The sequence below is a fragment of the Lygodium microphyllum genome, chromosome 25 (assembly GCF_053477565.2).
Source record: "Lygodium microphyllum isolate KBCC chromosome 25, Lygodium_microphyllum_v1.1.10, whole genome shotgun sequence".
NCBI lineage: Eukaryota > Viridiplantae > Streptophyta > Polypodiopsida > Schizaeales > Lygodiaceae > Lygodium > Lygodium microphyllum.
The window spans coordinates 83087298-83109284 of NC_141159.1; positions in this window are offsets into that span (position 1 = coordinate 83087298).

Genomic DNA, 21987 nt, shown 5'->3' on the forward strand with positions numbered 1-21987 from the left:
TGCTCAATTTCTCCAGGAGTCATGGACATACTTTTGTCGGGAGTACCATTTACGAGTGACATTTCCACAGTAGAGAGTACCTTTTTTATTGCTTTATTGAAGTATTTTGACTTCAAAATTCTTATAGATTTCAAATTGTATAATATAATTTATCCGTTGATTTCAATGAACTCATATAGGAGGAAGCAGTGGCCAGAGTCTTGAGTGGATATACATCTCACCTGGGTTGCATGGGGAGACATAGTTTAGTTGCTACTTTTGTAAGTATATGCCATAGGTATTTATTTTTTATGTAATTAGAAGCATAGAAGAAAGAAAAATAACCAAAATAATCTAACTTTAGATCTATTTTTGAATAGACCAAAGATTATGGTCATCCCTCGACGGCAGCAAAGATTCAGATAGTGACTTCTAAGGGATACAGAGCCCTTCAGAGAAGGTTTCCTCCGGCACGCCCTTTTGTTAGTATCCATTCTATTACTTTAGGTATTTTTCTAATAAGTAAATTTGTTAATTGCGTCAATATTTAATCTTTATTGATGTAGGAGATTCATTGTGAGATAGATATGGATGTTGTCACCTAAGAGGAGGTGGAGGGCAGGAGAATAGATGAGGAGCATACCCAAGTTGGTGCTGTGCAAAGTACCTCTCCGGAGCCACCAAGGCCCCATGGAGATGCAAAGATCACATCGGATAGGGCATTCAATCACTAGCTCCCCTCTCCCACTCTTTTCCACATACTTGATCATACTCATGTAACACATTCCATGACATACCCCTGACATTATGTATATATTGATCTATATATATCTAATCAGTTTTGGTCTTGTGAATCCTTTCATGTTTTCTAAAGTGTTTTTAAAAGTTTTGTGAATCGTCTCGTGTTTTATCAAATGTTTTTTTAAAAAGTATTGATCAATAGAGAAAAAAGAAAGTATGTACCGTGATCCATGTTGAGTCTTGCGTAAGTGATCGATGTATGTGTCATTTTGTATGAGAGCAATTCTATTTTATACTCAACTTTGCATTTGCATGCGCATGAGAGAGAGAGAGAGAGAGAGAGAGAGAGAGAGAGAGAGAGAAAGAGAGAGAGTGTGTGTGTGTAAGTGAGAGAGAGAGAGTGTGTGAGTGAGAGAATAAGTATATGTGCATAAGAGTGAGAGAGAGAATAAGTGTATGTGTGCATAAGAGTGAGAGAGAGTGAGAGAGCAAGTGTGTGTGTGTGTATGTGTGACAGCAAGTGTATGTATATATAAGAGAAAGAGACACCAAATATGTGTGTGTGTGTGAGAGAGAGGGAGAGAGCAGGTTTGTGTGTGAATTAGAGGGAGTGAGGAGTGAGAGCTCAATTGTCCGTGAAAGTTTTAAAAAAAACATTTGAGTGTTACTTAAGCGATGCCTTTTTTTTCTCTTAAGCGATGCTCTCTTTGCATATGTGACATATAAGATGTTGTATAAGCGATACAAAAACGCCGCATATTGCTTCCTTGAGTGCGTCGCAATGGAAAGAACACTTAGAGAAGCAAATAGTAATGTTTGGGCATTGCATATACGATGCTCGTCAACATTGCTAAACCCCCCCTCCCTCCCCCTTGTAGTGAACACCTCGTAATCATAGATAGAAGGAGGCACCCCTCACCTGAATGTCCTCGACCCACTGCAGATCTCCTACACCTCGGGGATTGGCCCCTCGATGCGATGCTAACTCAAATAGCACATATGTTACAAACTCGACTCTTGTTTCCAAATGTTCCAAGAGATATAGATATTTTCCTCACTAAATATTCCCCAAGGAAATCAATAGTCTAAACCTACAACTTAGGTATCTCACATACTCAACGTAGGTCATACCCATGAATACAATTGCAATGCATCCAGGAATGACACCATGAGTTGCGTGCAATGCAAATGTGTATGAACCATAGTGCTCAATCATTTTATCATTTGGAAATCATCATTTTGAGGTGCAAAAACATTTCTTTCAATGATTTTAATCTACACGTAATGTTGTGTTGCTAAGGGTCAGCACTGACCATTCCCGTGTTGCTAGACCCTCTTAAACTTAAACCATGAACATCTTATATGGTATGCAGAAGCAAAAAGATCAGAATTTCAAATTTTATCAACAACTAATCACTCTCAAAACCCCTCCTTCTCCCTACCGCTTAGGTTATGCATACATTGATAGGTGTAGGAAGCGGTTTTTTCATGTGTTTTTTTGGTAAAAGCAGTGAAAACTATACTTTAACATAGAGATAAGGCTGAACTAAGGCTTATCCCTCATTCTCCAGCCACGTAATACATCCACGAACATAAATGATATAATTTTTTAATTTTATAATGCAAAAACCTAAATTTTCCCATTCTTCCACTTTTATCTATTTATTTAGATGAAAATTTTGATATTTCTGATTTATGGATTGGGACTGACCATGATCATTGAAAATTTATTTTATATTCATTTCTAATCCACATGAACCCCAAAATCACAACAAAACTCCCAAAATTTATAATTTCTATGAAAATCGCATAATTGTGAGTTTTGCATGTTTTTGTATAAATTATTATATGATTAATTTTTTGGATTTTCTTCATGATTTCTTATAGATTTCAGAATTAAGAACCAAAGGAAATCATTTTCAAATAATTTCATCAAACATCTATCATAAAACAAAGAAATCTAGTACTTACGCATAGAATCACACTTTTGAAGACGCGTATTTCATGGGTGGGAGGCCATTGATGCTCTCTCATAGCCCAATCTATGATCTCCTTCACTCCGGTTCCATCACTCCATCAACATCTTTCATCAAACCCCACCCCCTTCTCTCATGAATTGATCCATAGAAACAAGCAAGAAGAGGAGAGAAGAGAGAGGAGAGAGAAAGACTAAAAACAGATCTCTTTGTTTAATGCATCAAATTTGATCATTCTTGGAGCGATGATGGGAAAAAAAATTCAGGATCGCATACCCTAGAGCATTCCTCCTTATTCCCATAATAAAAAAAACTCATTTTTTGGCCATGAAAGGATGCATCGAAAAAATGGCGCCCCCTTCTCCCCAAAAATGTTTTTTTTGTGCTTATGTTCTCCTTAATCAAGTTATTAAGGCTTAACATTAAAATATCTAGTTCAATCCTCAAGTTTTCACACTATAGGCAAGTGGATTTTTTGCTTTTAAGGGGGCAAACATGCCCGGATTCGAGATCCGATGGTTGGCTTTGTGACATCGAAATCTACGAGATTCGTGATGCACTTTTTGGCTCTTCAATCATGTAGTTGCTTCATAACACTAAATGTTGTGGGGATTAAATGGAGGGTCAAACGGACTCCGATCGTGACAAACCGAGACTTGCATTAGCTTCTTGACATTGAACTCCATCTAGGAAAACTCTAGCTCATCGCTCTGCATGTTGAGAGAGAGAGAGAGTACGAGAGAGATACACAAGACATGCTCCCAAAGAATGATTCATATTGATGTAGAGTTAGTATATATAGGTGAGACCCAAGTCAAGTGAGAGATGATATATATAGTTGTAACATCCCCACTCGAACAAAGGTCTCTGGCTGCAAGTGAAAAAACCCTTGGGGAGAACAAGGGAAAAACCCGAGCCCCTACACATACCTACGATACAAAAATAATTTACTATAAAGTTTTCTTGAATACAATGATACATGCCTCAACCAGTGAGACAAGAACTTGGAACAATACCAAGTGCATGTCTTAATGAGCTAAAGCGAGCTTCACTAAGAGCTTTTGTGAAGATGTCTGCAACCATTTGATCACTAGGACAATGCTCCACCATAATGGAACCTTTCTTGACTTCATGTCGAACATAATGATAATGAATAGCAATATGCTTTGATTTACTATGTTGTATATAGTCTTTGGTAAGACTAATAGCACTTTGGTTATCACATCGAAGAGGCGTACTAGATGATGAAGGATGTCCCAAATCTGCAAGTAGTTGTCGAAGCCAAACTAGCTCGCGAGCTGCTAATGGTGCAGCAACATATTCAGCTTCAGTTGTAGAAACCGCAACACATCGTTGTTTCTTGCTGGACCAAGAAACCAAACATCCATTTACAAAGAAACAATTCCCACTTGTAGATCGCATGGATAAGTGTGAACTTTCCCAATCAGCATCTGTATATCCAATAAGGTCAAGAGAAGTTGAAGAAGATAAAGAAGAATCCTCTCGACGACGATAAATAAGACCAAATTCCTTAGTACCCTTGAGGTACTTAAGAATACGTTTTGCAGCACTCCAATGAATAGTGGAAGGGGAAGAAAGATACTGTCCCAAAAAGTTAGCTGCAAATAAAATATATGATCTTGTGTTTAAACCAATAAATTGAAGACAACCAACAAGATTAGCAAAAGGTTGATGAATGGCTGATTCTTCATTGTGTGTTGTAGATGTACCCTTGGTAGAGCTTGAAAGAATGGGAGTGTTGGCAGAGTGCGCATTTGTCAACCCAAACTTCTTAACAATATCATTAATAAACTTTGTCTGACGAAGAAGAAGAATGCCTTGTTGTCGGTGTCGTTGAACTTGAATACCCAAACAAGAATGTATCTCACCAAGATCCACCATTTCAAATGCAGTCGATAAAAGCTTCTTCATAGCATCCAAGAAAGCAATATTATTTGACACAAGAATAGTATCATCAACATATAGAGCAAGAATAATAAAATATTTGTCCTCCCTTTTGATGTAAAGATTTGGATCAGCAAAACATGCAACAAAACCTTTAGATGTGAGGAACTGATCAATCTTAATATACCAAGCACGAGAGGCTTGCTTCAATCCATATAATGCATGATGAAGCTGGCATACAAGATGCTCCTTTCTTGCAATCATAAAACCTTCAGGTTGCTCCATATAGATTTCTTCTTCAAGATCTCCATTGAGAAAAGCCGTTTTAACATCCATTTGGTGAATTTCTAGATCAAATAATGTTGCAAAAGCCAAAATCATACGAACAGTTGTGGAACGCACAACGGGAGAAAATGTTTCTTGATAATCTACTCCTGCAATCTGTGAGTAACCTTTTGCAACAAGTCATGCTTTGAACTTATCAAACGAGCAATCAGCTTTGGTCTTGGTTTTATAAACCCATTTACATTTGATAGGAACACGATTTGGGGGGAGTTCAGTAAGAATCCATGTACCTTTGGAGATTAAAGAATTGTACTCAGCTTGCATAGCTTCTTGCCATTGATCCCTTTGAGACGAATTGATAGCTTCCATATATGATATTGGATCCTCTTGGATAGACATAGCATCATCAAAGACATCATATTCAATAGAATAGAATCCATGCTCTATCTCAATAGGAAGATCAACATAGATCTCCAAATTTTCATCAATCTTCTTTGGAGGTGAAGGAGGTTTATGATCATCAGAATTAGTAGAATCACAAAGCAAGTAAGGAAATGCACTAAGCAAAGACTGTGTATCATCTGAAACATTTGACGACCATGTGCCACCCATAGTCTTCTCATCAAATATAGCATCACGACTAATGATAACCTTTTGAGAAGAAGGATCATAAAATTTGTAACCTTTGGAATGATCTGAATAACCAAGAAAAATAACCTTCAAACCTGGAGGATCCAACTTATGTCGAGTGTCCTTGGGCACATGAATATAAGCAATGCAGCCAAATGTGCGAAAGTGAGAGACTGAAGGTGTCTTCCCTGTCCAAATTGTTATAGGAATTTTACCAGCAGGCGCAGTAGTTGGAAGATGATTTTGAATAAAAACAGCTGTTAGAAGTGCTTCAGTCCAAAACTTTCAAGACAAACCAGAGTGTATAAGCATGCAACGTATAGCATTAAGAATCGTGCGGTTTTTGCGCTCAGCAACACCATTTTGCTGAGGAGAATAAGGAACTGTAAACTCATGATGAATACCTTGATCCTTACAGAAGTCATCAAATAGATTGGATACATATTCACCGCCATTGTCACTGCGAAGCGTCTTTATAGAGAATCTAGTTTGAAGCTCCACACTTATCTTGTATTGTTTAAATATAGGTAAAGCCTCAGACTTATGTCGAAGAAGATAAACATGTGTGTACCGTGAGAAATCATCAATGAAAGTTATAAAATATCGATATTGAGACTTTGAGGCAGGAAAAGGACCGCAAATATCGGTATGAACCAAATCCAAGAGAGCACAGGAATGTGATGAAGTAGAAGTGTGGAAAGGCGAACGATGGTGTTTTCCAAGTGCACAATACTCACATATTCCCATACGTGGATGAGATTTAAGATCCATACCTTGCACAAGACCATGACGATGAAGATCAAGAATTTTGGCAAAATCGGAGTGTGCAAATCGTTGATGCCATAATTTGCAATCTGCATCTCCAGGGGCAGTAACAACATTTGCAACTGTATCGTTCAATGATAGCTCAAATAGATTACCATGTCGAGGAGCCATTGCTATAGTATGCCCGTCTTTCTCTATACGACATTGATTATGATCAAAGCCAACAAACAAACCAAGATCAACTAGACGAGCAACAGAAAGAAGATTTCTTTGCAAATCTGGAACATGAAGAACTCCTCTTAATATTCTAGTGGATGAAACAGTCCCCAGATATAAATCACCCACTCCTTTGACTTGACAAGTCGTATCATCCGCAAGGTAAACAAACTTCTTGACAGGAAGAGAATGATAATTGTGAAGCCACTGTGATTGATATGTCATGTTTCCAGTGGCACCTGAATCAACGATGAATAGAGAACCATCATGAACATGAAGTACCTTTTCTGGAGAGATATCATAATGGACGAAATTGAGCTCCTGATGAGTATGATCATCATCAGTTGAAGTTTGTTGAACAATATAAGCTCGAGAACGTTCTTCATCATATCTTCGTTTATAACAACGACGAGATGGATGATCTGTATGTGCACAATAATCACAAGGAGGAAAACTTTTGGACGAGCGAGGTTGCTTTGTAGTAACTCCATGCTCCTCATCATATTGACGTGCCCAGCAATCAGAAGCCACATGACCTTTCTTATCACAGTAAGAACAATGTTTGTTAGGATAAGCAAGACGAGAAGATTTACTACCTGTATTAGAGCGTCCACCCTGTTGAAAACGTGAAGCAGGACGCTTGCGAGCAATAAAAGCAGCATCAAAATCCCTTTGTTCGCGAGTGACCAAAACAGCATCAGATTTTTCCAAATGATGCTCATGACGTTGAGAATATTCAATAAGAGATATACATGCTTTATCAAAGTGGATATCATCCTTGTTAGACAAAATAGTGATGATATTGTCATATAAAGGATCTTTGATGGTAGGAAGAAGTTGAGTAACAATCTGATTTTTAGCAACAGGAGCGCCGGTAGCACCGAGCTGATTGATAATGTCTTTAAAAGCCTCGATATGAGAGTGCATAGAAGTACCAACCTTATATTGAAGATTCTTCAAACAAGTTTGGAGATATAAAATTTCGGTGACCGATTTCTTCTCAAACGTTGAGATAAAATACTCCCAAATAGCATGAGAGGTTTCCAGATGAAAGACATCCAACATAAGTGAGTCAGGAAGTGCAAACAATATATAACGACGAGCCGCTTTGTCACGACGAATCCAATCAGTATGATCAATTTTCCATTGTTCAAATAATGGACCATCAGTAATCATAGAATTGTTATGCATCACATCAATAGGTTGAACTGGGCAAGATAGGTCGCCCAAAACAATATCAAATAATTCGTCACCTTCAAGAATTAGCATAATCTTTGCTTTCCACCCAGGAAAGCTTTGTCCTTGGAAGAAGGGAACCGAACGTTGGCCAGACGGATATCCGTTAACAATCACGCAATTGGCCATGCCTGTATGTCGAGAGAAAACAAATAAGATGAGATCGCAGAATCTGCAAACCATGATCAAGACGAGCGTAGTTGAGACGCATGACAATCAAAATAGGGATATGCACGTAAGAACGGCGAAAAGTATTGAGTGACTAAAAAGAAAGCCCGAAATAGAGAGGCGTAATGTGCAAGACGAGATGACGCATATAAGAAAAGTGTTATTTCGGTCGAGCAAAGAACGTGAACGATAATAAAACATCGCTAAAAATAGCAAGATGTTTGCTTGTCGTAATCAACATCATTAACGAAGACGACCAATTAATAAACTGTAATTGGGGATTAACGAACTGTAATTAGAAATACAGTTTTAAATAAAGAATCGCAAATTCGAGCAGAATTGCTGTCTTGAATCCTGAACTGTCATAACTTTGAACAGCTCTCACCCTACCCCCGGACAAAATCAAGGCATGAGAACCCACAAGGGAATAGGCCTAGCATAATCTGACAAAAATCGAGAGCCAGTTGCTAACCAACTACTCTGACATGGAAGGAATGGCTAAAAAACCTATCAAAGAGAATGTCCTAATTGGTGGTCTTTGACCTACCTATCTAACCTAGGACAACAGAACTGGGAGCTCCCACTAGGTGAGGACTCCTATAGCCTGATCTCCTTCATTTATTATGATTATTTGTTTTTCCATTTATCTTCCTTTCTCTTCAAAACTTGATACTCGGGTGTGTAAAACGAAGGGAGCTAAGCGTAGAGTGACCCTAGGAGAATAGGGCATTGGCCTTAGGTGTTGACACAGTACCTAAGTGTTGAATAGTGTGCGAGGGAGACTAGGAATAGAGGAAGAGAGAGGAGAAGAGAGACACGAGACACCGAAAGTGGAACCCCAAAAGTGTGTCAACTGAGCACACTTGATAGAAATATATAGAGGGGACCTTGGGCACTATATATAGACAAACTATATATAGCTAACATCCGCCACTCAAACAAAGGTCCCTTACTATGGATGAAAAAACCCTTGGGGGCTCAAGGGAAAAACCCACAGCTCTATATAGGCCTATCATTATATTAATATTCAAAATATAAAATTACAAAGTTGAACTTACAAGAGCTGGCATCAAAGGAGCTACATCACTCGTGAATTACAACATCAACGGAGGAGCTACATCACTCCTGAATTACAACAACCTATTCAAAGGCATCAAAAGAGCTTTATCACTCCTAAATATACATGTAAAATAAGGATAAGCAACATCACTGGAAAAGATAAAATCTCCAAGAAATTCCTTCAACTGAACTTGGGATGTAAGCAGTATATTTGTCACATCAAAACTTAAAGAAAAACGTTACAGTGACATTAGAACAACACAAGGTCTATAGAGACGGTTCGCGACGCCGCTCTATAGACAACATAACACATGTGGGGCCCCATGAACAGAATATAAATAAAATAATTTGTCATCAGTTGGAATATAGACGCTCATCAGCTGGAAAGAATATAAACGAAACTATGTATCATCAGCTAGAATATAGACGCTCATCAATGGAATAACGAACGAGGACGATCATCATGAAGCATGGTAATATCAACATCCAAGTACATGATGATATCTCTTGTGGTTGGTTATCTACGTCAATCAGCAGGATGAGATTAGCGATGCAACATGTAGCTGAGCTCCTGGAAGCTCATCCTTTCTGGAGACTGACTGATTATTTGGAAAGTTGCTCGATGGTTATGACACAAGGATCTAAATCTGTTACCAGTTTACTGGATCCAAAGAGACTAAATCAGGATCAATTGTTGGTAGAAGCAAATGAGAGGCTTACGAAGTGTTTGGAAGTTCTAGAGACTCATCTCCAGATCAATACTAGAAACATATTGGCTGAGCCCACAGATCTAAGCTCAAAAGCCCAAATGACATGTAAATCTTGCCCTAGAGCCCCATCAAGTAGCTCTCAGCCTCAATTACTACACTGACAAAGTAAGCAGGTTTTAATTGTTTCTTTGGCACGTCTTTCCCAAGGACTTTGTCTAGCCTGGCTCTCCCACTGTCAATTTCCAACCACACTGTGAGGGCCTCCATTGAATCATTAATACTTCTTGAGGATGAAGTAGCTCAGTCTCAAGCAATCCCTACCCATGCAAGCAGCTCTCAGCCTCAATTACTACACTGACAAAGTAAGCAGGTTTTAATTCTTTCTTTGGCACATCTTTCCCAAGGACTTTGTCTAGCCTGGCTCTCCCACTATCAATTTTCAACCATAGTGTGAGGGCCTCCATTGAATCATTAATACTTCTTGAGGATGAAGTAGCTCAGTCTCAAGCAATCCCTACCCATGCAAGCAGCTCTCAGCCTCAATTACTACACTGACAAAGTAAGCAGGTTTTAATTGTTTCTTTGGCACATCTTTCCTAAGGACTTTGTCTAGCTTGGCTCTCCCACTGTCAATTTCCAACCACAGTGTGAGGGCCTCCATTGAATCATTAATACTTCTTGAGCATGAAGTAGCTCAGTCTCAAGCAATCCCAAACTGTCCTCCCACCACCAGATTGTGGCCCGTCCTCTCAAATTTTCATGCTTTCCTGATTGAAAATAGCTGCTGGCACCCCAACTTGTATAACTACCATCTGCTGTTGCAGATAATCCCTTTGCATACCAAGTTGCTGATACCAAACAGATTCGTTTTGACTCCACACAACTACATCTGTCCCAACTGAAAGCAGGACATTGCTTGACTCGGTCCGTCCAGGCAGCGCTCCACACATGGACGGCATGATTGAGGCAATATTTTACAGTCCACCCTTGCAACAATCTTGAATAATTGAGCTTCCAGTCACAATCTTCAGGGGACAGTAGCTCCTCAGGCCCATATATGTAGATGATGTATCCACATGCAACCGCAATCAGACCAAGGGAGAAGTGCCCATCGGACACACGAGATCTCTGCACCAGCCACCACAGGCATGTCAATGACTTGGCAAAGGCCCAGATTCTGCGCACATGAGATCTCTGCACCAGCCACACGCATGTCGATGACTTGGCGGAGGCTAAGATTCCGCGCACACGAGATCTTTGCACGAGCCACAGGCATGTCGATGACTTGGCGGAGCGGGGCGAGGGCCTGACACGAAAATCCTAAAACGAAACCTTGACAGTGCACCGTGCACTGAATCAAAGCTTGTGTGTAGCAGTAGACCCCGGGGGTCAGGGGTCTCCACAGAGAAATGACTGTCAGTACAGTTGCGAGCCAGAATGCCAAGGGAGAAAGAGATTCCCAGCGTAGGATGCTCTGATACCATGTTGAACAGTGTGCGAGGGAGACCAGGAATAGAGGAAGAGAGAGGAGAAGAGAGACACGAGACACCGAAAGTGGAACCCCAAAAGTGTGTCAACTGAGCACACTTGATAGAAATATATAGAGGGGACCTTGGGCACTATATATAGACAAACTATATATAGCTAACACTAAGAACATACCAAGCTCTCATGAGGTGACACTTAATCCTTTTCTTTCATTCACTTTTGTTTTTTGTCCAATATTTCTTATTTCTTTTTTGTTCGGCTAGCTACTACCCTAGGAATGTCAAGAATTGTGTGGTGGGGAGACTTGCTTAAGTTGTTGCGCCAAACACACACTGTATATACAAGAGGAAGCTCACTCAAGAACACAAGAAGAGAGATGGAGGCCAAAACGTTTTCTTGCTGGTTTCTTCTTCTTCTTCCACATACTATACAATGTACACAAAGTATAGATAAAATACAACATAAAGGAAAGTGGCCTACTAAGTCAAACAGTGCATAACAGACTACACTAATCAGCTGACATTATATCTTTGCCAACTATAGGTAGGTGTAACAAACTAAATATAATAAGTGATAAGTCACTGGCCATGTGAGTATCATAATGACCACAAAGTGCTAAGTGTAGATGTATAGACCCATCTAGCCAGACATCCCATCATCAATGTCTGCACGTGTTAAGCTTGCCATCTCAACACTCCCCCTCAAGCTCAACTCTATCTCTGCAACTCCAAGTAAGCTTCGGAAGTTCCGAAGCTTCTCTACACCTAATGCCTTTGTGAAAATGTCAGCTATCTGATCCTGTGTGCTGACATATACCAAGTCAATCTCTCCTACAAGTACCTTCTCTCTCACAAAGTGGTAGTGCACCTCAATGTGTTTTGTCCTAGCATGGAACAGTGGATTCCTTATTAGCTGTATGTTGCTCATGTTATCACAATGAATGACAACTAGATCATCTCCTTGCACATCCAAATCACCTAATAACTTTTGTAGCCATACCACCTCACATGCTGCCATAGCAGCACCTCTATACTCAGGCTCCGTACTCGATAAAGTAACTATAGGTTTCTTTTTGTTGCTCCATGTAACTATTGCACTACCAAGGGAAAACATGAATCCACTAGTAGATCTTCTATTTGACATGCTACCAGCCCAATCTCCATTTGTGTATCCAAAGACATGTACATCCTTACCTGCCTCATAAAAAAGTCCATAACGTAAAGTGGACTTCACATACCTCAATATGTGTCTAACTACATCCAAATAAGGCTTTCTAGGCATCTCCATAAACTGACTGACAAGGCCAACAGCATAGCTCAAGTCTAGCCTTGTGATAGTCATGTAAATCAGACTCCCTAGTATACTACTAAACATAGTAGGCTCTTCTATCTCATCCCCAACGTCAGCACTCAACTTCACATTTTGCTCCAATGGTACTGAAAGAGGCTTACATGCTGTCATACCATACTTGGATAGCATATCCAAGCCACACTACCTTTGGGATAGCCATATACCATCATCACATTTGATCACCTCAATACCAAGAAAGTATCTCAGCTCACCCAAATCCTTCATCTCAAACTTCTTCTTCAAGAAGTCCTTAACTTTAGCAATCCTATTATCACTGTCACCTGTAATAATCAAGTCATCCACATAGATGACTATGATGACCAAACCTGTATCTCCTTTTCTCACATAAAGTGAGTGATCAACATCAAAAATACAAAATCCAATATTGACAAGATACTCTCCAATCTTGTCAGACCATGTTCTAGGTGCTTGCTTCAATCCATAGAGCGCCTTCTTTAACCTGCACACATATATGGGATGCTCTAAATCCTCATAACCCGTTGGCTGCTCCATATACACTTATTCTTGCAATTCACCATGTAAGAAGGTATTCTTAACATCCATTTGCTGCAAGCTCCAACCTTTGGCTCTACTGACAAGGCAATCACACACCTAACAGTTGCCATCCTAGCAACTAGACTGAATGTCTCTTCATAATCTATGCCATATGTTTGAGCATAGCCTTTTGCACCTAGCCTAGCCTTATACCGGCTAACTGAACCATCTGCATTATGCTTGACTTTGTAAACCCACTTACAGTCAATAGCTTTCTTACCCTTAGGCAAGGGTACTAAATCCCAAGTCTTATTGGCTTCTAATGCAGCCATCTCCTCATTCATTGATGCATCCCAATAAGCATGACTAACATCATCCTCAAAACAAGTGGGCTCAACATCCTCAACTAGTTTCACCATATAAGAATAATGGTGAGCTACATAACTTTCAAACCCAAATCTTTTAACAGGGTATCTCACCCTGCTAGACCTGCGTACCACTGGATCACTCAATGGAGCCTTTACATTACTATGAGCTCTCTGTACACCTAGTGTCTTGACTGAAGGAATACCAAGCTCATCATCCAAACTCTCTAAACCACTAGAATCTCCATCAAATCCCAAATGACTAGTAGATGCATCATTACCATCTAGCACTTTCTTCTTTCCTTTGTCTTTGCCTGCAACACTTATAGATACATTTAAAGATGTGGAGCTACTCCTTAGTCTCCTAGACCATGGGCTCACTATAGGTATAGTACCAGATTATGTTTCTGGTCCACTAAGACTCCGTGATTCTTGCTTTTCTTTCTGCACATAGCTATCACGATCATTATCATCATCTAATACATCACCAACAGGGGCATACCAACTGCTCATGTCATAAAAAATAACATCCCTACTCACTCTAAACTCACATGTGATAGGGCTGTAACAATGATATCCTTTCTGCTCTAAAGAGTATCCAATAAAAATACATTTTTCAGCCTTTGGATCAAGCTTCTTCCGTAGCTCATCTGGCACATGAACATATGCGACACAGCCAAATACCTTCAAGTGTGACACAGCCAAATACCTTCAAGTGTGATACGTCAGGCTTCTTACCAGAAAAGCATTTTTCAAGAGTCATCCCATGAACTGCAGTTGTGGAGGTTCTGTTCATAATATAGACAGCAGTATGGACAGCTTCAGACCAAAAATGTTTTGGCATATTCTTTTTAGCCATTAATACCCATGCAACTTCTTCAATATGCCTATTTTTTCTTTCTACAACCCCATTTTGTTGTGGGGTATACCTGCAAGTAAATTTCCTCTTTATCCCATGAGTCCTCAAGAAGCTACTAAACTCATTAGAGAGGTACTCTCCCTCTCCATCTGATCTCAAGCACTTCACTTTCAAGACTATTTCTATTTCAACAGCTACCTTGAAAGATTTGAAGTGCTCAAATACATCACTCTTTTCCTTCATAAAATATACCCATAGCTTCCTTAAACAGTCATCAATAAATGTGACAAAGTATTTGCTGCCACCAAGAGATACATTCTGTGTAGGTCCCCAAACATTTTTATGCACTACATTAAGTATATTTCAACTCACTTATATGTCATGCAAGAAGGATTGTCTCATCTGTTTACCAAACTGGCATGCTTCACAGACTTTATGAAATTATGCAACTCTAAAAGAAGGCAACCATGTAACCAAACCTCTGGACTGCATTAATTTTAGCCTTTGCACATTTGCATATCCAATACGTTTATGCCATATTTCAATGTTTGTAACAACTCCTTTTCCTTTAGCATACATAGCAGCATCATATGCTGCATAACAAACAAACACTCATTTTTTTCTTCATTCTATCATGAAGACAATGCATAGTTTCCTTATTGCAATTTACCATTGCGAACATCATCCTTCTTAGCATAACAATGGGCTGCAATATGACCTGCCTTGCCACAATAATGGCAAACAATAGCAGAATTTTCAGAACCTCTATTCTGCCATCCACCTCTTTCTCTAGAGCTCCCCCTATCTCTAAAGTTTCCTCAGCCTCCTAAAACCTACATTTCACCAAATTGTTGATTGAACCTATTTCGTTGGTTATCGCCAGCATGTCCCATACCATAGCCTCTCGAAGAGGATCTACCATGCCCCCTTCCTGAACTTGAGTAAAATTCTTGGACATATTCACCATTTTTTTCAGATGAGTCACCCTCCATATTGATCTTTTTAGTAATCATGAGAGAGATCAGCTCATCAAAATCTGGAAATGGCTTCCGTACATATACCGAAGTAACAAATGATTTCCATGTCTTCTCATTATTAAGGCCACTCAAAGTGGATGAAACCAAATCATCATCATTAAGTATTGCATCAATTGCTACTAAAGCATCTTCATTGCTTCTCACCTTCAAAACATACTCATTGACAGACATTTTCCCTGTCTTCAAGGTATTCAACTCTTGCTTAAGTTGAATCTTTTGTGCCTTTGTATTTACTGAAAACACATTCTCAAAAATTGTCCAAGCCGCATGTGAAGTTTCTACATTCCCGATATGTCCCAACATCATATTATCAATGATTGCAAATAGCCAGTACATCACCTTTTTGTCTTTTGAATTCCATTCTTTCCATGCTTTTAATTCATCTGTAGTTGGAGGGATACCCAGCTATGGCTCATTTTCTTCACTTGAAACAAACTCATAAAGACCCTTTCCAATGAGGAAGTTTGTCACATGGAACTTCCATGAAGGGTATTTGTTCTTGTCAAGCTTCTCAATAATGGGATTTTCATTGTTCTCTGCCATTATCACAAGAGAGGATATAACACAACAAGCTAGTCTTTTGAAGCCTTTCACAACTAGTGCATAGCAATACACCAAGTAACATTTTTAATTGACTGCTCAATAGCACATGTAATTTGCAACCTCTTTGCAAATGAACCTTATGTTTTTTTCCTGGCAAATACCTAAAAATTTATAGATTCAAAATCTATAACCTGTGCACCCACTTTCAGTCAATACAGTCGAAATCACACAGTGTACCCTGAAACTACTGTCTGCAACCTTGCCGCTCTAGAACGGGGCGTGAAACGGCCTCAGATGCTAAAATAAACTACGAGAAAGCTCCAAAGGGCTTATCTACAGAATATATAGTACTCTGCTTGCACACCAAATCTCATAGCAATCTGAGATTTTCACTCTACCCTAATTCCGGTGCCTCCACAGGCACTATCCATGAGAGAGAGTAGAATAATGGGAGAGCTTATTACCCATTGCTTGCTTGCTCAAGCCTTGCTTCTTCCCCTTCACTTCAACCTTCAAAATCAGTCTCTCTCAATGGCGCAGCTCTGATACCATGTCAAGAATTGTGTGGTGGGGGAACTTGCTTAAGCTATGCGCCAAACACACATTGTATACACAAGAGGAAGCTCACTCGAGAACACAAGAAGAGAGGTGGAGGCCAAAACGTTTTCTTGCTGATTTTCTTTTTCTTACATGCACTATACAATGTACACAAAGTATAGATCAGATACAACAAAAGGAAAGTGGCCTACTAAGTCAAATAGTGCATAATAGGCTATACTAATCAACTGGCACTATATCTTTGCCAGTTGTAGGTAGATGTAACAAACTAAATATAATAAGTGATAAGTCAGTGATCATGTGAGTATCATAATGACCACCAACATGCTAAGTGTAGATGTGTGGACCCATCTAGCGATATGGTCCATCATCAATGTCCGCATGTGTTGAGCTTGCCATTTCAACAAGAAAGACAAGGCATTGATCCTGAGTTGTCTGACTCGTCCCCCAAGGAACCTACAAGGCCTACATAGGGTGATAATCAACTACTTATAGGAATTTTATTCCCTTTTTTTTTCTATTTGAGGGGTTAGAATCCATTTTTACACACCTCTATAATTTTTACCTTTAGATATATTCAAAACTTGCTCTTCTTTGCTATTTTGGCAAGTTTCTCTAACTACCTCACACTAGTAGGGACTTCTAGGACAACTGCCTAGTAAGCAAGATGGACAAGGTCACAAGGACTACCCTCCATCACATGTCTTTAATGCTTGACAATGTCCTAACATGAGGTAGGCGACTACTCAAATCTCCCCTAGATATACCTAACCAAACCTGTGGATTTCATGCCTTGATTGTTGGTCCCTACAAACAAAAAGAGAATAACCCCCACATACACATATAACACTATTAGCTTAAGAGGAAAACTTGAAAAGGTGATGATATTGCATGGAATGGCCACAAGAGATTCCCCACAGCAAAAGCTCCATCCAGGCACTTCGTCCAACCTATGTGATGCAATCACTAAAACAAAAAACCATTAAATGTACTTGCACCAAACAGACAAATGTGGCCCTCTTGGCCTAAAGAGATACAACAATTCACAACCAACAAATTGGCCCACTTGGCCTAACATAAATCATTTTTTTCTAACCAAATATGGTCTTCTTGGCATGTAAATTGTATCTTGTCAAACTAACCAAGCTAAACCAAAGTCACAAGTCCAAGCCTTCCTACTGATATAATCGCAGTATGGGTTATTCCTCTTTGTGTGCTATTAGCTGAACGAATGACCTCCTTGGGCTCGAATGTCTTACCTTTCAAATAGATTGGCTGTTCCAACTTTCCAAAGGCCTCATCTATAGAGAGATCCGCAAATTTTAGCTCATGTGACCCTTTCCTATTTGGATTTTTGAATGTATCATTGTTATAACCCAAACTAGGTAGGGATTCAATCCTAGGCCCATCATAATGATGCATTCCAAAGTGGTGCACATTGTTAGATGTATTATTATGGCCTCTAATCTTATCCACTTGGGAATTGACCATTGTATATCCATTTGGAACTCTTTGCTTGTCATCTACCATACCAGCCACACTTTTAGATATTTTGGGCCTCCAAATCCATCTCCTTCTAATCTTTGCATGGCTCGATTGGCTGTTACCACTCCTTCTATTTGTGTGATCTTTCATAGTGACCAATATATCTCAGCTCATTTGCTGCTTATCACTTCCCTTGAATTAGATCCTTCTACTAGATTCAACACTAGGTAGATCTTTACCATTGTAAATCCCAGGTTCCCTATTACCCTGGTTCTCAATGGTTGAGACAGCCTTCACATGATAGCATATATCAGCTATGTTTTGGGGCACCATCTCATTGTCATGATTTTGTTTCAAACTTAGACCAGTGACAGGTTGCTTAACCACTCCACCTTCCCATATTAGGTCTACATCCATTTCTATCTAGCTCATAGCTTTCGAACATGGGATTGGCTACATTGGGATGCCAAGGTTCGTGGGCCTCAAGATCATTATAGTTAATGCCAAGATTCTACCTAGTATACCTGTCATTTGCACCTCCAACATGACTAGCACTTCCAATATCTTTGAATACATCTCTCATAATCTTCTACATGAACCTTTGCCTCCTTCAGTGATTTAGGGTTTCTCATCCTAACTTGGAACTAGGTATTTGTTTCCAAGATGTTGACAAAGAGTTCACCATGCACGTCTTCTAGTAATTGATCGACTTTCATTGGCCAAAGCTTCAGAATGCCATCAAAGGCTCTTGTGTACACTTTGACGAAGGTATACAACTATTGCCGATGGGAACCTTCTTTTCATATTCATCTAAAAATCTATCACATAACTCCTTGAAGGATTTTATTCACCTCTTGGGAGGCTCCAATACCATTTTCTAGCCTCTCCCTTTAGGGTACCTGGGAACACAAGCATCCGATGTAGATCGTCAAATCCACTTGCAAGGCAAGTTAGGCCATATTCTTTCAAGTGTAGCATCTGATCCTCATCGAGCAGCCCATGAAACACTGGGAGATCCCTATAAGGAGAAATGCATTTAGTTCTCTTATTTGGGATCAGTAGTGGCTCATCAAGGTCTTCATATTCATCTTGACCTAGTTTTAGCATCTTAGGGCTCCTAATCTCTTCCGTTTCCACCTTTATTGCCGTAGGAAGGGTACTTGCTTTATAGACTTCCCTTTCTGCCAACTCACAAAGTGGTCTGGGGAGTCCAATTACTTTTAGCATAATGCTTTGATCCTTTCTCACAAGATCTTCCATAGCTTGCCCATTTAAAGGCCATTCCATAATGTATTTATGCAGGAGCTTTTGCCCTTCATCTAAAACACATATATAAATATTATTTAAAGCTTGCGGCCTGGGCCTTTTGAGCAATGGCTTCCCCTTAACAACTAAGGCTTCCAATGTCCTTGTGAGGTCCAATATCTCAACATGGTGACCCATCACATGGGACATTTCAGCCATAAGAAAATTCCATTGTATATCGTTATTGTCCCATGGTGTTATGACTTTAGAACACCATATTAGAGAATTTGGGAATATCCCAAGTCTTGCTTTCAAATAAGAGGTAAAGATTTGACCATATGGCTAGATCTTAACCCATGTTTTCAAGTGGGACTTCAAAAGAAAACCTATATAGTAATTAGGATAGACTGCACTGTCAAGTAAGGGAACAAGATTTGATCATGTGGCCCAATATTAACTATATTGGGAATTCCCAAACTATATTCAAGTTCCCAAATTCCCTAATATAGTGTTTTAGCATGATCTTTGGTTGATGCCAGGACATGGGTTCCAATGTGCTTGTTGCATATCCTCTATCTTGATGAATGGTCGTGCATAATGTTTCTTGAATAGAGACTGCACCACGGTGCCATGCCATCATGCTAGAGGATGGACTAGCCACTAAGTGCATAATTTTCACATTACATAAATAATTTCTCGTAGAGGATTCAATCTCTACATAATTAATTTGGTCTATTAGGAGATTTTGAATAGGTCAAGCCAAGCGTTTGAAACCCTAGACAAACCCCACTTTATGGATACTTTAGTGCATTCCTAATGGACATGGTTATATATTTTAAGTCCCTTTCTCACCAAAGTCCAAAAACTGCAACTTATTAGCGGCTTCCCAAAAATGCACCACTTGTCGGGACCTAAACATGCTATCACTAGCTCTAAGCACTAGTTGGGGCCTCTCTATACTAAACAAACACACCCCCTTGGCCTCATGACCAAGAGCAATGTCGTGACGCTATGCATCCACCACTGCAAACCTGAGGGTAGAATTTTTCACCAGAATTTTGAACTCATTATTCAGCGTCATTAGGAATTTATTTTTCATTATGTGTGTCTTTTTGTTTGCATTTTGCATGATGCACGAGCACATATAGTTAGGCTAGGCACGTTCTCTTTAGTGCATTCATAATTTTTGTGTGGGAGCATCGATTGATTAATTGCATTGCATGGATTTTAATTTGCAAACCACATGAATGATTGGGCACAAAATTCTCTTCCGAAGAATATTCTTGATAGGGCATATTGCAATGTGGAAAAACAAGTTCATATGAAGGAATCCATTTTGAAGACTCAAGGATCAAATAAAAAGGTCGCAAGTTTTACATCGTCAGTGATTATTTCTTGAGGACATGTATGACAAGTGTCCTAGCCTACAAGAAGCACATGAATGTTGATAAGTTGCCAAGTTTGAACTGCAAAGGGAATGCTCAATTGGTCGATTGGTATTGATGGAAAAGGAAATCATCAGGGCTCTTATCATCACTATGAATGGAACCAATACAAGGGTGATTTTTGCAACCGCTTGATTATGAAGAATGCTCATATTGTGTAAAAGTTATAATTGACCCTACATCTGTATTTAGGATGTTAAATCAATTGTATAAGTCTATTTGCAGTTTATTTGAGCCTCTCGATCGCTAATTTAGTTTCAAGAGGCTAAAATTTCTACATCACTAAAGCAACCATGTACTCCTACATCTTTCTGAGAATCACTCAGACAAGATGGATGGAACATTTGCAACATCCTTTTCTAGTGCATTGCAGACTGACTACAATTACAAATGTCTCTGGGGATATTCCAAGTCTTATTCACTTCGAAATTGATGAACTTTTCAAGAAAAACCAGTATTAAACAAAGTTGTCAATTGATTGTATGCTATTGACCCAAAAAACACTTATACAAGCAACAAGACATATCGATGTCTCATAGAATATTGCAACATTGTAGGGTTGCTCAAAGAAGCAAAACGTATATACCAGCATATCATAGAGAGTGGATCATCTAAGTATTTGAGCCACTATATCATTACCATGTGCATAAAATGCCGAAGTCTATAGGATGCAGTGTTCATCTTCAATACACAAGCACATACCCATGTCATCAACTGAAATGTCATGATTTTAGCACATGTAGAATTGGGGACTTTAGAGGATGCAAAAAAGGCGTTTGATGCAACACCTTCTCAAAATGCTAGCATTTTAACTCTTTGAGAAGATGGTCTTCAAATGGAAGTGGCTACCAACAAAGAACACACATTTTAGCCTTTTGAAAGCGTTTGATAGCCCAATTGCTGTTGAGGAGGACATATTGGTTCATGCATACATTGTATGTAAAAATATTGAGGCACAATCAGAGATTGCAAGTACAATTATTAACATGTATGGCAGATGTGGCTTTATTGATGATACAAAGTTCTATCAAGAGTTGCTTCGTGAATTTCTAGAGTCATCAGATCCAACATTTGTAGGAACTTTTCATTCATTGACAAAGCTGCATAACAAGAGAAGGAAGGTGGTAGATTTTCGAGTCTCCAAAGGTTTAAAAAAATAGGGGTTCTAAAATTTGATCCATAGAGTTAGTGTCAAGAGTATTCCCATGCAATTACTCCATTCCAATGCAACATCGCCTTATTAAGAGAGTGCCTCTTACTATGTGTTTTAAATCTAACACACAAGTGATATTCTGTAGAGCTAATGAGGAAGTCAATAATGCATTTGATCACCTAGTTGCTTCCTACATTTCAAAAATTGATTATCTAACAAAGATTACATAGGTTCTAATAATTACATTGATGTAATCTTCACACTAAATGCTATAAACACTAAATTGACCAGTAA